We start from the raw sequence: 16,996 nt of genomic DNA, 5'->3' as shown, positions 1-16,996 counted from the left end.
AAGACAACAGCCAAGGATCGCTCATGAGAAAGCCAGAGGGTTTTCCCAGGTTGGATTGATTTGAACTTCAGTCCCAGTGTATCTTTTATATTTTCCAAGATATTCAGTCTTTTTGGGCTCTTGCTGGAAAAAGAATATAATAAAGACATTAAATTTATAATTTTTTCAATGTCTTTTGAAGAGTCTGCAGCTCGTACTAGCACTAGCCAGAATAAATGGCCTCTGCAGTGTGTATAGGAGAGATTAGGGTTACACTTTTCCCTGAGCAAAGCTTGTACTTCACCATGTCTTTCAGAGAAGTTTGCAGCTCCATCGAATGCACAAGCAGCCATCTGTTTGGGGTCCAATTGACAAGCATTTAACTCTTCTAAGATGTGGGTTGTCACAGATGCAGCCCATGTGTGTTCTATAACCTGAACATCTAGAAATGCATCTACTGGCCTACCACTGACATCAAGATAACATACACAATGACTTAATACTTGATGTCCATTTGCATCAGTGCATTCATCAGCCATGTATGCAGATTTTTTGAATGTGGTGAGAGAGTTCTTCACTTTTTCAACTGTTGAGTCTTTCACTGGTGCACCACATGCTTCTAGCCAGTCAGTTGAGTTTCTTGCAGAAAGATAGTGAGCATTTGCTGGTCTTATTCAGAACCAGTGTTCAACTTCAGGATAAACAAGTGACAATGCACTTAACATCGGCCTCCAGTTTGTAGTGTGTGGTATCTCTTGCTTAAATAGAAACATGCCCCAGCCACGTTTGTTCACATGAACTGTGTTGTGTCTCCAGCATTTCTAACAGTCTCATTAAGTATTTCTAAACCTGGCTTTGAAAGTGGGCTTATAAGGCTTTCTTTATGTTGATGCACTCCAGAGGTGTAGTGTTTTGCAGCCTTTTCATGTAGTTTGTCAGCATTGGCTTTGTTGATCTGTCTGACAAACCAAGCTCCTCCACTTTTACCAATTAAAGCATTTGGAAGCTTTCCTTCTTCGTAAGCCTTTTTTGAACGAGGTGCACCAGTAGCCATCTTTTGTAACTTTAATAAATGGGAACACTTTGACCGACAAACATCGGGAATGGCCTTTAGGTTTTGGAGACACTGTTTCTTCAGTAGGTAGCTGGATTTGTGCTTCGGGCTGGTCGGATGTAGATACACCACTTGAACCTTTGGATGACATGTTGATATATTCTTGATTCTTGATGTGTTCTTCACCTTGGTTGGTTTTTTGAGGCCTTTGAGTGGAAAAATTGTTGCATTGTTTTTTGTCTTTTCATTTTCACTTTGACCTGCAACATATAAAAGAGATATGAATACATTAAATGCTTTTTTAGGATAATGCAAATCACACCAAAACACATAACAGTTCTAGATTTCTAAAACAAATATAATTATTAAAAATGTATTTAATTTAAATTGACTTTTGAAAAGTGAGCCATCATGGGATAAGAGGGAAGTCCTCTCATGGATCAGTAACTGGTTAAAAGATGGGAAACAAAGGGTAGGAATAAATTATCAGTTTTCAGAATGGAGATAGATAGATAGTATCCCTGAGGGATCAGTACTGGGACCATTACTTTTTGAAAAATGGGTAAACAATGAGGTGGCAAAATTTGCAGGTGATACAAAACTACTGAAGATAGTTAAGTCCAAAGCAGACTGCAAAGAGTTACAAAGGGATCTCACAAAACTGGGTGACTGGGCAACAAAATGGCAGATGAAATTCAATGTTGATAAATGCAAAGTAATGCACATTGGAAAACATAATCTCAAATATACATACAAAATGATGGGGTCTAAATTAGCTGTTACTACTCAAGAAAGAGATCTTGGTGCCATCGTGGATAGTTCTCTGAAAACATCTGTTGAATGTGCAGTAGCAATGAAAAAAACTGGCAAGATGTTAGGAACCATTAGGAAAGTGAGAGATAATAAAACAGAAAATATCATAATGCCACTATATAAATCCATGGTACTACTGTGTGCAGATTGTGTCACCCCAATTCCAAAAGAGCAATAGTGAATGGGAAAAGTCAGAATGGGCAACTTAAGGTGCTACAAGTACTCCTGTTCTTTTTGCGGATACAGACTAACATGGCTGCTACTCTGAAACCTTTGCTTTTTTAAGAAAGAGATAGATAATAAGACAGAAAATATCATATTGCCTCTATATAAATCCATGGTATGTGTGTACACCTTGAATACTGTGTGCAGATCTGGTCACCCCATCCCAAAAAAGATATATTGGAAATGGAAAAGGTACAGAGATGGGCAACTAAAATGATTAGGGGTATGAAACAGGAGGAGAAATTAAAAATGACTGGGAATTTTCAGCTTAGAAAAGAGACGACTAAGGGGGGATATGATAGAGGTCTATAAAATCTTGACTGGTGTGAAGAAAGTGAATAAGGAAATGTTATTTAATCCTTCACATAACACAAGAACTAGCAGTCACCCAATGAAATTAATAGGCAGCAGGTTTTTAAAAAAACAAAGGAAGTACTTCTTCACACAACATAAAGTCAACCGTGGAACTCTTTGCCAGGGGATGCTGTGAAGACCAAAACTATAACAGGATTAAAAAAAGAACTAGATAAATTCCTGGAGAATAGGTCCATCAGTGGCTATTAGCCAGGATGGGAGGGATGCAACACCATGCTCTGAGTGTCCCTAGCCTGTTTGCCAGAAGCTGGGAATGGGCAACAGGGGATGGATCACTTGATGATTACCTGTTCTGTTCATTCCCTCTGAAGCACCTGGCCTTGACCACTGTTGGAAGACAGGATACTGGGCTATATGACCATTGGTCTGACCCAGTATGACCATTCTTATGTAAAATTAATTATAATAATAAAAATGTTTAGTACATACTGTGTGCAGATTGTGTCACCCCAATTCCAAAAGAGCAATAGTGAATGGGAAAAGTCAGAATGGGCAACTAAAAATCTTGGCCTACTAGTAAACATATTTATATAAGTTTCCATTCCCAGTCACAAACCTAGCATTCTGGAGCAAAGTCACTAAAATATCATCCAAGAAACACCGCACCCCACTCACCGGTATTGTCCTTTGTTAGTGGAGACTCAGAGTTCAGAGGTGCTCTCATGTGAGTTCACCTCTCAGGTGTGGGGCAAGAAGGCACCTTGCTTGTTCCTCCAGCTGCTCACTGTTTGCTCTGGCCACTATTATTCATTGTGCCACCGTTCACTCCATCACTCTGTTGCCAATGGCCCTGCGCTGTCACATTCTGCTGCCACTTGCCACTGTGACCTCTGTGAGTTGGTCTTTTGAGGTTCCACCCAACTCTCAGTGATTTCAGCTGAGCTCTCAGTGGAGGAACCTCACTGCTAGTGCAGACTGGGCTGTCTCTTCCATCGGGCGCACAGCAGGTCTAAGTACTTAGACCTGATTATCAGTGATTTTAGCTGTAGTGGTCACTTAACAAAACAAAAGACGATCTATGGAGCCTAATCAGCTCTGTCTTTAAACAGTGGAGAGGGGCAGGTCAAATAGTACTTGTGACTCAGGCAGAGCATCAAGCAGAACACCTGTCCCCACCCTCTCTCTTGATGCCCTCAGTCAGGGCAGGCTAAGTACAGTTCTGCTGCCCTTTACTCATACAATATGAATAACAACATTTCATTATCCCCGAATTCAAGAGATTTGTAACCCAATCCCAGCCAAAATCTATCACTTGAGCAACACAGCTCTGTTTTCTGGATACCTAGGTAGATTAGGTGTGAATGTAAATACAATCTGGTCCTGAAGCCTTTCCCCCCAGCTCATCACTAGCTGTCAGGGAGAGCTCATTTAGACTTTGCTTACAAATCATAACTGGAAATGAACCTTAGAACCTCTGGATCTAAAAGCATGAGCTACAGGACCCAGCTTAGCTAGTCTGAAGCCAGGTGCAGCAGCCTAGGAGTATGTCCCCCCTCAAGAGTTAACTAGCCGCACATGGGTGGAGTATGCCCAGTGTAAAGCCCTATCGTGGGCAGACCCATGGAAGTGCACCTGCAGTGCTAGCTTTTGTGCCAGCAGGGCTGGTGCAACCATTTAGGTGACGTAGGCAGTCGCCTAGGGCGCTGGGATTTGGGGGGCACCATTTTCTTCGGCAACGACTGTTGCAGCAAGATCTTCGGCCGCCCTGGTCACTGCTGGCATTTTAGCGGAGGGAGCTGGGGCAGGGGAGTGCAGAGAGGGCCACCTGCAGCAAGTAAGGAGGGGGCAGCACGCAGGTGAACTCCCCGCCCCAGCTCACCCCTGCCCTGCCTCCTCCCTGAGCACGACATAACTACTTCACTTCTCCCGCCTCCCAGGCATGTGGCGCCTAAGGGGTGCTCATGCTCGTGTGCGGAGCAAGGGTGAGCTGGGGTGGGAGGGTGCCTCAGGTTGGAAGGTAGGGGGTGGGGAGCTGCTGTGGGAGTGGGGTGGGGTGCCTCAGGGCAGAGGGGGGAAGCTGCCGTGGAGGGAGCACCTCAGGATGGGGGCGCAAGATGGGAGTTTCACCTAGGGCACGAAACATCCTTGCACTGGCACTGTGTGTCGGGGTGGCTTTCTGGTGGGATATCCAATGGATCTCAGTGGTGCATTTATCTGCGCTATGAATTCACTCGCAGGGTGCTCTGTCGCAGCGCAGGCTGTCATGAGAACAATACTCTTGCAAGTTAAGTATACAGTGGAGTGATCCGTTATTCATCCAGGCAAAAATAAATACCATCTGGCAGCCAGAATGTCTAATGAAATTGTCATTAAGAAATACCAGAAGACAGGTGTCTAGCAACATGGGGGGACTTCATGGGTGGCACCTCTCTGTCCAAAGGCTGGGGAAGTGCAGCAGAAATGGAGTTAGCAACTGTGGGGCTAAAATCCTGAGTCACTGTAGGTGTGTTCCAGTGCAGAAGACAGGAGGAAGGAGACAAAACAGGTCAGGTGGAATTGTGGAATAGAATTAGAGAACTAACAGAGTTGGTGCCTGCTTTCTCGCTGCCAAGTAGGCAGGATGCCAGCGCAGGCTGAAGCAAAACCTAAGCTCAAGCCTATACTCTCAGCCATGCCTGCTAGCCCAGGCTTAAAGCAACCTCAAGCTTTGGTTAGAGACTTTCTGTGTGAACAGAAATGGGGCCAGGGAGGCAAACTCTGCAGTGAAGATCTCCCCTAAAGCGGACCAGTATACACACTGTGTTAGCCTGGGACACACATACTAGCAAAGGTGCAGCTCATTTTTCATTCAGACAGACACAATGGAGGCATGTTCTGCCTCCGGCTCTGGCCTCTCTATGCCACAAACTCCAGAACTGTGCCACAAGGGGCCAGAGAAGAATTCCCTTTGTACTGGCAAAATTTAACAACCCTATGCTGGCCCCTTATGAGCATTGGTGCAAGGTTGGTGTTGGGGGCAGGAAGAGGAGTCTCTGTGCATGCCACTCCAGAGATTCTGGGCTGAGTCCTTGGGAAGCTGCTGCAAATTAGAGTATTCTTGGGGTTGCTCTAACATACACCAAGGAGCGCTTTGGCCCTTGGAGCAGCCTAGGATCCCCAGAGTGGAACAGTGTCTTAAATCCACTTTTGTCCCACCAGGGCTGAGCTTTCTGGGCTGGCCCTCCAGAGGGCACAGCATGGGATGTTAACCTAGGTGCCAGGAGGGAGTAACAGCCCATTCTACCAATGCTGAAGGTTGAACCCAAGGCATGAGGAGGGGAAGCTGCTGCCCATTGTACTAGGGACAGCTCCCATCGCAGAGATGGAGAGCCACTAGAGAGGCTGATTGCCTCATGTGACGTCTGTCCAGCAGTCCTTAGCATTCCTTCCTTATTAGTATTTACCTAATGTCTGAGCCCTTGCAGTCCATGTTAATCACTGCTTGCCAACCACATCTTCTCAGCAGTTCTACAATCCTACTACAACAGTTTGGATTTTTCAAATCTAAACAAGCGCTAAGTTTTTGCTATCCACTTCCCAAATGCTGGGGTATTTCACATGAAGTCATTTCCCAGCTGGGAACTAACAGCCAAGCCCTTCCCAAGCTACAAATCATACAGTTTATAATATTGTTAATAGGGCTGTCAGATTCATAATCACATGCTGCAGTCCACATCGCTGCCCTCTGCATGACATGCTGCAAGAAGAGCTGCTGGTGCATCAGTTTCATAGGCCTATTTCTGATCTCATGCTGGTTTTACCCTAATGTCACGCTGTTGATTTCAGTGGCGTTGCAACTGAGACAAACCGGGGTGAGGTGAGATGGGAATCAGACAGGGGTGAGAGTAACACAGAATACTTACTGGTACAGGGGGCGGCTCTGGCCCTCAGAAGGGGTGGGGCCTTGGGCAGAAGGGGCAGGGTTGGGGGGGTCAGCAATCCCCAGCCAGCCCATCCGCACTGCCTGGTCCGTGCCACCTGGGATTCCAGCGGTGATTTAAAGGGCCCAGGGCTCTGGCAGCTGCCGTGGTAGCAGCAGCGGTGACCAGAGCTCTGGGCCCTTTTAAGTTGCCAGCCCTGGGGCAGCTGCTTTAAAGTCAGCTGCGTACTAGCCTGTACCGGCTTACTTTCACCCCTGGAATAGGACCAAATACACTTACTCCTGATTTACAGCTGCATGACTGAGAGGAGAATCTGGCCCAGTGAGGTTACTCCTGATTTACATCAGGATAACTCAGATCACAGTTAGACCCGCAGCGTGTCTTCCTGTATTCAGAACAACCAAAAAAATGTTGCAAGGTTTCCTGTTTCAGATGACATTACTCAGCAGCGCTGACACAAACTGCAGTGAATTTTCTTGTTAAACTCTATAATCAGTCACACTTTCTCTTGCTTCAGCCCAGCAATGAGTCCCCCGAGTTACTTCTCCCACCCCAGTACATTCCTGGGTAGCCAGTAGAAGGATCATTTAGAAGGCTTCATTCCCCTCCAGCCAGGGTTGAGTGTGACTCAGCAGTGAAGCCGTTGTGGAATGCATGAACCATGTACAGAGCACTTTACAGATCCGAGCACGGGGTATGCAGTGGGCCGTTACTATGAAATCCACTCTGCGGGCTCCTTCATTAAACATAATAACCCCCTCGTGCTTGGAGCAAAGGCTGCTGGGGGACTGCAAAGGCTCAGGTCCTGGAAGGTATTTAGGCACCTAAATACCTTTGAGGATCTGAGCTAAAGTATTCCACAAGCAGGATTAATTAACCCACAATGCCCCTCCCAGCAGGGCAGGGTGCTCTTATCCATGTTTCACAGATGGGGAAATTGAGGCACACGAGGGTGACCCAACTTGCCCAAGGTTAACCAGGCAATCAGTGCAGAACCAGGGAGATAACCCAGAAGTCCTGGTTCCCAGTACCCTACTCCAACCACTGAAGACAGTACATCTTCCCAAGATTGTATAGCCCCACAGAGAGACAAGGAGAATGTGATGGGCAGAGGTAGCATTTCTCTCTCCTGGAAAATGCTGCTGTTGCATCCAGAGGCTGATCTCACATCCTCCTGCCTCTCACATGCTTGCCACTGACAAAATTCCCCTTCGGCCTGCATGCCTATATGTGTAGGCTCCACTAGTCCTAGCCTACCCTGTCCCAGAGGGCTATGTTGCATGCCCATCAGGACCAGTGTTTGCTATGTCTGGATTGCACTTACAACACAAGTGCTCTGTGGGGATGCGCAGAATCTACCGCGGCCACAGAGAGAAGGTGTAGCTATTGTGAACAGTTCTGGCCCCTCTTGGTGAGTCACCCTCTGACTGGCACATAGGGACAGGATAACCAGCTTGGGGGAAAGCACCAGTGCCCTTCTTAACCAAGTTCAAACCTTCCTGCCAGCTTCCCTCAGCTATGCCTATGGCACCTGGATCCAGATGAAATACCAGGAGTGAAGCCTGTTCTGCTGCCAGCCCAAACCCCACCCGGGAATATTGGAAATCACATGGGAAAACCTGGTCTCACTAGAGACCTACTGCCATGGGGCGTAGAGGGGCTAGCTAGCCCTCAGTATCATCATCATCGTTGGTCATTGGAGCACTGCTATTGACAATCAGCTGATTGTCCCCATCCCTGATGATTGTGTATCAGCTCTTGAGGCTCTGCGAAGTCCATTCCTGTCCACTCTTTTATGTTGTCAGTCCATCTCTTCTTCTGTCTACCTCTTCTCTTCCCCTGTACTGTCCCTTGGAGAATGATCTTGAATAGGCCAGATGATTTTGTTTCATGGCCATACCACTTCATGGTCGTCAGGAGGTTTTCATATGACCCACCAGGGGCGGCTCCAGGCACCAGCTCAGCAAGTGAGTGCCTGGGGCAGCAAGCTGGGTGGGGGGGTGGGGCGTGACGGTTTCATGAGGGCGGCAGTAAGGGAGCCTTCGGCGGCGTGCCTGCAAGAGGTCCACCGGTCCCGTGGTTTTGGCGGCAATTCAGCAGCAGGTACACTGAAGGCGCGGGACTGGCAGATCACCCGCAGAACCACTGCCGAATCCATGTGACTGGCGGACCACCCGCAGGCATGCCGCCGAAGGCTGCCTGACTGCCGTGCTTGGGGCGGCAAAAAACGTAGAGCCGCCCCTGGACCCAGCGCATTGGGTGATGATGTTGCGGACCTCTTCATTAGTGATGTGGTCAAAGTAGGAGATGCCCAGGATTTTACAGAAGTATCTCATCTCTACTACCTGTATTTTCCTTTCAAGTTCTGCCGTAAGGGTCCATGTCTCAGACACATACAGAAAAATGAAGATGACCAGTGCGTACAGCAGTTTGGATTCCAGGGAAATGTTCTTATTCCTCCAAACTGACCTTAGCTTTCCCACTGCTGCTGCTGTTTGCACAGTTCTTGCCCGAATTTCTGCCTTGGATCCTTCATCAGTGATGATTGCCCCCAAATACTTGAACTGTTTCATTGTCTCCAGCTCGTGTCCATTGACAGTGATATGTGAGCTGATCCCATCACATTTGTCTGTCATCAGCTTGGTTTTCTCTCCACTGATTTCCATGCAGAGGTTTCATCCAATCATTTTACAAGGTTGGCAAGTTCATCTTCGCTGCGTGCCAGGCCGTCAATGTCCTCAGCAAACCGAAGATTTGAGATTGTTCGCCCCCGATGCTGACTGTGCATATGTGATCTTCTAGGGCATCAGTCATTATGCTCTCCAGATAAGATGTTGAACAGTATGGGCGAAAGAAGGCAGCCTTGCTGGACTCCAGCAGTGATGTGAAACCACTCTCCTTTGATGATTGATGAGATGGATGAGAATGGGACTGCTGGCCTCACCATACAGTTGTTTAATGGTAAGATTAAGCTTACGACCAATGTTGTACTTCTTCATGGTTGCCAGAGAGCTTTGTGCCATACTCTGTCAAACGCCTTCTTGAAGTCAACAACGATGTGGTAGATGTCCTGCAGGCTGTAAATACTTCTCACATAGTACACTAAGGTTAAAAATCTGTTCTGTGGTACTTCTTTCAGCATGAAAGCCAGACTGTTCTTCAGCGATGATGTTCTCCGCTTGTGGCTTAAATCTGTTCAATGTGACTTTCAACATCACTTTGCTGGGATGGCTAATTAAGCTTATGGTCCAGTAATTTTGACATAATTGCAGGTTGCCTTTCTTTGGCAGAGTGATGACTAGTGACTGTGTCCACTTGGCAGGCCACTCACCGGTCTGCCAGATATTGTTGCAGATTTTGCTGAGTACATCTATTACTGGCTAAGCAGCAGTTCTGCAGAAAAGGACCTGGGGATTACATTAGATGAGAAACTGAATATGAGTCAGCAGTGTGCCCTTGTTGCCAAGAAGGCTAATGGCATATTGGGTTGCATTAGTAGGAGCATTGCCAGCAGTTCGAGGGAAGTGATTATTCCCCTCTATTCAGCAGTGGTGATGCCTCATCTGGAGTTTTGCATCCAGTTTTGGGGCCCCCCACAACAGAAAGGAGGTGAACAAATTGGAGAGAGTCCAGCGGAGGGCAATGAAAATGATTAGGGGGCTGGGGCACATGACTTATGAGGAGAGGCTGAGGGAACTGGGCTTGTTCAGTCTGCAGAAGAGAAGAGTGAGGGGGGATTTGATAGCAGCCTTCAACTACCTAAAAGGGGGTTCCAAAGAGTATGAAGCTCAGCTGTTCTCAGTGGTGGCAGATGACAGAACAAGGAGCAATGGTCTCAAGTTGCAGTGGGGGAGGTCTAGGTTGGATATTAGGAAACACTATTTCACTAAGAGGGTGGTGAAGCACCGGAATGGGTTACCTAGGGAGGTGGCGGAATCTCCATCCTTAGAGGTTTTTAAGGCCCGGCTTGACAAAGCCCTGGCTGAGATGATTTAGTTGGGGTTGATCCTGCTTTGAGCAGGTGGTTGGACTAGATGACCTTCTGAGGTCTCTTCCAACCCTAATCTTCTATGATTCCTCCTCCAAATTTCATCAGTTTGACTGGGATGTCGTCAATGCCTGTAGCCTTTCTGTTCTTGAGTGATTTCACAGCTTTCTCCACTTCTTCATATAGTATCGGAAAGTCATCCTTCTCTGTTGAATCTGGGCTGTCTAAGACTCTAGGATCTCCATTTGTCTGGTGGTTGTATAGATCAGAGCAGTAGTTTGTCAACCTATTGATTATGTCCCTTTCTTCTGTAAGACTGTTCCCTTCTTTTACAACCTGGAAGACTCATTTGCTATTTTTATCATCCATACACTCTTCAATTTTAGAGCATTGTTTTTCAATCCATATCTCCTTGGCCACCTTCATTCCTTTCTTGATCTTTCTGCCAATTGCTCTGTATTTATCATCCCCCTCAGTGCTGTTCTTGTCTCTCTTAAGTTCTCTTCTAATGTCACACATTTGAAGTATTTCATTTGTGACCCATGGTTTTGTCTTCTTACAATGTTTCTCAAAGATGTCCTTTGGTGCCTCCTTCATTACAGCGTTAAAATTGTTGGTCATTGTTTCTACATCTTCCTCTAGATCAAGCAGCAGGGCAACTTTTCCAAAGATCATTGCTTGGAATGACTCTGCAATGCTTCAGTCTCCAAGTCTTTCTAAGTCAAACTTGGTTTTGGTGAACTTTGGCCTGACAACTTTCCTTAGCAGCAGCCAAAAATTTAGCATCACAAGGTCGTGATCACTTCCAATATCAGCACTGGGGAAGCTCCTTGTTTTAGCTCAGTTAATCCCAGAATGAAATCTGTTTTCCACCAGGATGTAGTCAATGTGGCTGTGATGTAGACCATTAGATGTGTGCCATGTTGATCGCCTGGTTGCTTTCTATGCTCCTAATGTGTTTGCAAGAACCGGATTGTTATAGCTGGCAAACTCCAAAAGTTTCAATCCTCTCTCATTGGTTACCACATTACAGAAAGGGCCACAATAATCTTGCCAATTTATATACAGAGATATACCTATCTCATAGAACTGGAAGGGACCTTGAAAGGTCATCAAGTCCAGTCTCCTGTCTTCACTAGCAGGACCAAGTACTGATTTTGCCTCAGATCCCTAAATGGCCCCCTCAAGGATTAAACTCACAGTCCTGGGTTTAGTAGGCCAATGCTCAAACCACTGAGCTATCACTCCCCACCAATTTGCTTGTACCCACTTTAGCATTCCAGTCTCCCTGTACAATCAGGATATCTTTCTGGTGTAACTTATCAATGATATCTTAGAGCTGATTGTACAAATCTTTAATTTGCTCATTGTTATAGTCTGTTGTAGGGGTGGATAATGCCTCTTCCCTCCTTTGTAAAGCACTAGCTGAGTTATGCATGGACAGGACATCACAGGAAACTATGCAGAAGAGTCATATGGTCACTGGGTTGTCATGCAATCAACTCTGTAAGTAGCTTGAAAAGTACAGATGTGATATTTATAGCCCAGCTGTGTGATAACAACTCTGTCTCCTGTCTGTTTGCATCCATAAACAGAGAATGTGGGAGAGAGGTTTTAACAGCTTCAGGGTCTGATGATTGACCATACTACTAGTAAGCAGCAAAGTGATGATAATAATAGCTTGATGTTACACTGTCATGTGGTTGGTTTATACAACATTTGTGACAGAGAAACTATTTTAGAAATTGTTTAAAATCTCTCACTGGCATTATTTTTCGTCTTTCTCCTCCTGTAAAATAAGTTTCCCTGACTTCCACAGGCTGGATCCTCAGCTAGCACAGACGGGCATAGCTCCATTAACTTCAGTGTACCTACGTCAACATGTGCAATCTGAGATCCAGATCCATCTTTAGCCCTGATGGTTTACCAGATTTTAAGCCATAATCTAGTTGCTGTTCCAGGACTGAATATTACCTAGCATGCACCTCAGACCAGTGAAATTTTGGGGGGAAACTGCACATTTTTGTGGGGAGGGAAGTAGGTTTGCTGAGAGGTTTGGAATGTTGGGGGTAGTCCCAGCAGAGCGAGGATAGTGGGCAGAGTACAGGTGAAGATGCTAAAGGTGGATGATAAAGGCAGGTGATTATATGGATATTGTTTCCACAACATGTGTAGATTAACCACACTTGCACGTATCCCTCTTGTTAGAGCTCATCGGAAAATGGAATTTTCTGTTCCACAAGAAATGCCAACATTTTGAATGAAACGTCAAAAATCCTCTATTTCTTGTGCAATAAAAATTCCCAACAAATTTCAGTTTGAGATTATCAAAATGTTTAGACAATGTCAAAATATTTTGTTTAGATAATGTCAAAACATTTGGTTTTGATAAGGTAAAAATGCTTTGCTTGCATAATATCAAAACTCTGTAATATAATGACTAGTGCTCCTGGCTACTACAACAATTATAAAATAACAATGATTTATTTTATATATTAGAAAAATGTATCTATAGATACAATATTAAAATTTGATATTTTAAAGTCATGTGAAAGTCAAGAGGAAATGAATCAACACAATATCAAAACAAAACATTTTACCTCATTGAAACAAAATATTTCACTGTTACCAAAATGAGAGAGTCAAAATGATTCATTTAGCCTTTTCCCCGTCCAATTTTGTTCAAATGGACATATTCCCGTGAAATATCTTGTTTTCAACTAAATTGCATTTTCTGTCAGAAATTTTGTGACCAGCTCTGTGCATTCCAGCAAATCCCGGTTAATTGAACCTGCTAATCAAATCAGAGTGAGTCGCCATCCTAAACATCAGAGTTCGCCACATGTAACTCCCACGCTTATGCAAAAGTTCCTGAAACTGTCTAGCTGATTGGCTTGCAATTAGGGTGACCAGATGTCCTGATTTTATAGGGACAGTCCCGATTTTGGGGTCTTTTTCTCACATAGGCACCTATTACCTGCCCCCTCCTGTCCCGATTTTTGACACTTGCTATCTGGTAAGCCTACTTGCAATGGATGTAAACAGAGAGGGTTAATTGAATTCAATGGATTTATACCAGTGCTGAATTTTGCCTAGAGACTGAAATTCACCCCAGGTCGATGGACAACACAAGTTGTGTGCAACAATGAAATCCCACTTAATCTTAGATTCCAGGGGGACCCTTGTGTTGGCTCTCTGCACTGGCAGGGCTCCTCCCAGAGAGAGTGGTTTAGATGGGATTATGCCACACATATTAGTGCCACAAATGTGGCAGAACTCACTGTGCCTTGGTTGGAATATGCCAGCCATGAGCCTATGACATCTGATGCCCTACCCCTGGGAGTGCTTATGCAAAGCCGAAGCACTGGGGATGGATGTTGGATTAATAGATCCATACAGATTTTAAACCAGAGAACTTCATGCAGTGATTCCTGTACTGAGCCTATAACTAGAAAAGATCTTTTAGAAAGGGATCTAGGCTCCATGTAACAACTCCAAGTGACGGCGCGTCCATCACGTCTAGCAAAGTTGCTCCAATAGTTAACAATGCTCCTTGTTAAATGTTGTGCCTATAGGCTTTGGATAGGCTTATGGCTTGGAAATTAATAATTTACTCCTGGTTTTGGCACATCCACAGCTGTAAATTTCACTTCCATGGGAAAGGGTAACTACAGGACGCAGCCTGCCTTGTGGGTCCAGTGTGTGACCGTGTGTCTGTGTTATGATTCATTGGGCTGGGAATGTAGAAGATGTTGAGTCCTGGCCCTAGGGAAAGATCACACTTTATCCTGAGTCAGTGGGGTGATGTGTGTTGCTCAAGGGACAGACAGTGTGCCTGAGTGTGAATGAGGTTTTCATACTGTGTGTGTATATTTATTTGTATCAGTGTGGCTGTGGACACATGCACAATCTCTGCACCTGTGTGCATGTGTCTCCTGTTGTGCATGTGCGGTGCCCATCCATGAGTCTATCTGTCAATCTGCTTTTGCAGCCCAGTTGTTGTTAACTTCCCCCCAACCCCTGCTCCTGGGCGGCAGGCGTGAGCTCTGAGTTACTTGGGGGGACACATGCTGCATTATGAATATCTGGTGGGGCTCTTTGGCCTGGTTCTAGCATGCAGAATGCAAGGGTCTGACCCACAGTAAGTAGCTTTGGAGTAGAATGCAAGCAATCAGATGTTCTCTGGCCTGGGCTCTGCAGTATGATGGTCAATGGGATAGAGGCTGAATCCGGAACAAGAAGGGATGCTACCTACCACACACTTCCCTTGAGCTTCAGAATCAGAGATACTCATACCAGTCAGTCTTTGCTTATGCCAGCCCATCAGGGCAAGAATCCGAGTGGAATTCTAGGGAAGGTTCAGGGATGGGGAATGGCCAGGCAAGGTGAGTCCAGGACAGGGGTGAGGGGAATGCTCAGGGGAGGTTTAGACAAGATGGGGTGGGAAGGGGCTAGGACAGTGGTTCTCAACCTTTCCAGACGGCTGTACCCCTTTCAGGAGTCTGATTTGTCTTGCGTACCCCCAATTTTCACCTTTCAAAATTGGACACAAAAATACAAACATGTCACAGCCTTCTATTACTGGGAAACTGGTTCCTTTCTCAGTTGGTTTGTATGATATTGTAGTTTTATACTCACTTTTGCTAGTGTTTTTCATGTAGCCTGTTGTAAAACTTGGCAAATATCTAGATGAGTTGATGTACCCCTTCTCCCACCCCCAGAAGCCCTCTGTATACCCCCAAGCGTACATGTACCCCTGGTTGAGAACCTCTGGGCTAGGATGCTGTGGGACAGCATTGGCCTTCTGCTTCTCTTGCTTACCCCTTTACTGTTACAAGTGTGGCTGGGTAATAGGATATTCTATTACATCACCTACAATGGTGATATTTGGGGTATCATTGCCTTCTTCTAGACCATGGTGTAAGCTGCTCTTACAAGGAGCAGTTCCTCAACACAGCCCCCTGGCTTGTGGTAGCAGTGGGATCCACAGCAGGCATGTCTCTGGTACATTTCACATATATGTTTGCTTCACTCAGGGAATTTCGTGCCCTGAGTTGAGCCTTCAAGGAACCTGCCAGTTGCAAATGCCAAGGGGGAAGCTTGCTTTCTCCAGTACCGTCATAGGGAGAGGAAGCAGCCAGAAAGGAAACCACAGGCAGTTTCTATCGAGTTTTATTAACCTGGCACATGCAACAGGGCTTCTGTTTCCTGGTTGCCCCGACCAACTGCTGAGTCTCTGTGATTGCAAGGTCTGCTGATGATTCTTGGGGCTGGATAATGGGAGGATGTGTGGTGGGGTCAAGGAGGGTACCAGGGCTATGAATGTCATATGGTGTGACAAGGAGGGGGGTCAACCACTTCAAGGCCAGGGGGCCTGGGGCTGGTCAGCCCTGTTCTGAAACAGAGCCCCTTTAAGAACAGATGATTAGGCCTGATAGAGGGGATAATTAGACCCAGCTGGGAAGGGGTCAGGTCTGATGAGCATCTGATTCTTATAAATGCCGAAAGATGTCAGCTGAGGGGGCCAGCTACAGGAAAGAGGTTGGCAGGGGACAGCTCCTGAATGGTTTTATCTGGAGGTTTGCTGAAGATGTTTGTGCATGGAGATAGGATGTATTGTGTTAATCGGGAGCAGGTTCCTAACAGGATTTGTAACTCTGAAGTCACAGGCAGGATGTGGATGGCCAACAGCATGGGGTGCGGCTGTTGCTTCTATTGGCTGGTGTTAGACCATGACTAGGGGACAGGGGGAGCAAAGGGGCCTTGCTTGACACCATGTTATTTACAGGCTGCAGATTGGGGCCAGGTGCTGGGGCAAAGGAGAGAGGAAACTAATATGGGAAGGGAAAGGGAACCACGTTACCCGATGTAACTTAGAGAAGGCTGGATCGCCATCTGTGTTGAGTGGTTTAGATACATGTTGGCAGGGGGTTAGATGGCCCTGCTAGATGGCCCTGCTAGTCCCTTCTAACCCTATGATTCTATTACGTGAAGGTGCCCACGTGAGAACACCCAGACTGGGGGAGATCAATGGTCCATCTAGCCCAGTATCCTGTCTTCACTACCTCTGAAACGTCTGGCACCAGTCAGTGTGGGAACAGAACAGAGCAATTCTCAAGCGATCCGTCCCCTGTCGTCTAGTCCCAGCTGCTGGTAGTCAGAGGCTTAAGGACACCAAGAGCTTGGGGTTGCATCCCTGTCCATCTTGGCTAATAGCCACTGATGGACCTATCCTCCATGAACTTAGCTAATTCTTTTTTTTTTTTAACCCAGTTATAATTTTGGCCTTCGCAACATCCCCTGACACTGAGTTCTGCGGGATGACTGTGTGTTGTGTGAAGTACTTCCTTGTATTGCTTTTTAAACCTACTGCCTGTTAATTTCATCAGGAAACCCCTAGTTCTTATGTTACACGATGGAGAAAATAACCCTTCCCTAGTCACGTTCTCCACACCAGTCATAATTTTATAGACCTCTATCGTATCCCCCCTGAGCTGCCACAAAAGCAGCTGGACATGCACCAAGGGGCTTAATGCAAAGACAAAGTAGGGAGAGGAGACAATGGGCTCCAATTGTCAGTGTGTGTAGCGTGGTCTCTTCGCCACGGACTATAGGGGAGCTGGTGCTATAGCAACTCATGCTTTTATCTTGGGAGATCCAAGGTTCAATCTCTGCCAATGACCAAGATGCCTATCATCATGC

The 16,996-nt window shown here is 46.1% G+C and overlaps 1 long non-coding RNA gene across 1 annotated transcript; it reads right to left on the bottom strand.

Annotated features, from left to right (window-relative positions):
* Positions 1–1,041: 1,041 nt before the first annotated feature.
* On the bottom strand, positions 1,042–6,297 carry LOC142046732 (uncharacterized). Its single transcript, XR_012655717.1, has 2 exons — positions 6,187–6,297; positions 1,042–1,293 (listed from the first exon to the last, which is right to left on the bottom strand). It is a non-coding gene; the product is annotated as an uncharacterized LOC142046732 (long non-coding RNA).
* Between the last annotated feature and the right edge of the window lie 10,699 nt (positions 6,298–16,996).

The sequence above is a fragment of the Chelonoidis abingdonii genome, chromosome 4 (genome assembly GCF_003597395.2).
Source record: "Chelonoidis abingdonii isolate Lonesome George chromosome 4, CheloAbing_2.0, whole genome shotgun sequence".
NCBI classification, from domain to species: Eukaryota; Metazoa; Chordata; order Testudines; family Testudinidae; genus Chelonoidis; species Chelonoidis abingdonii.
This window is presented reverse-complemented; position numbering and strand designations above follow the sequence as displayed.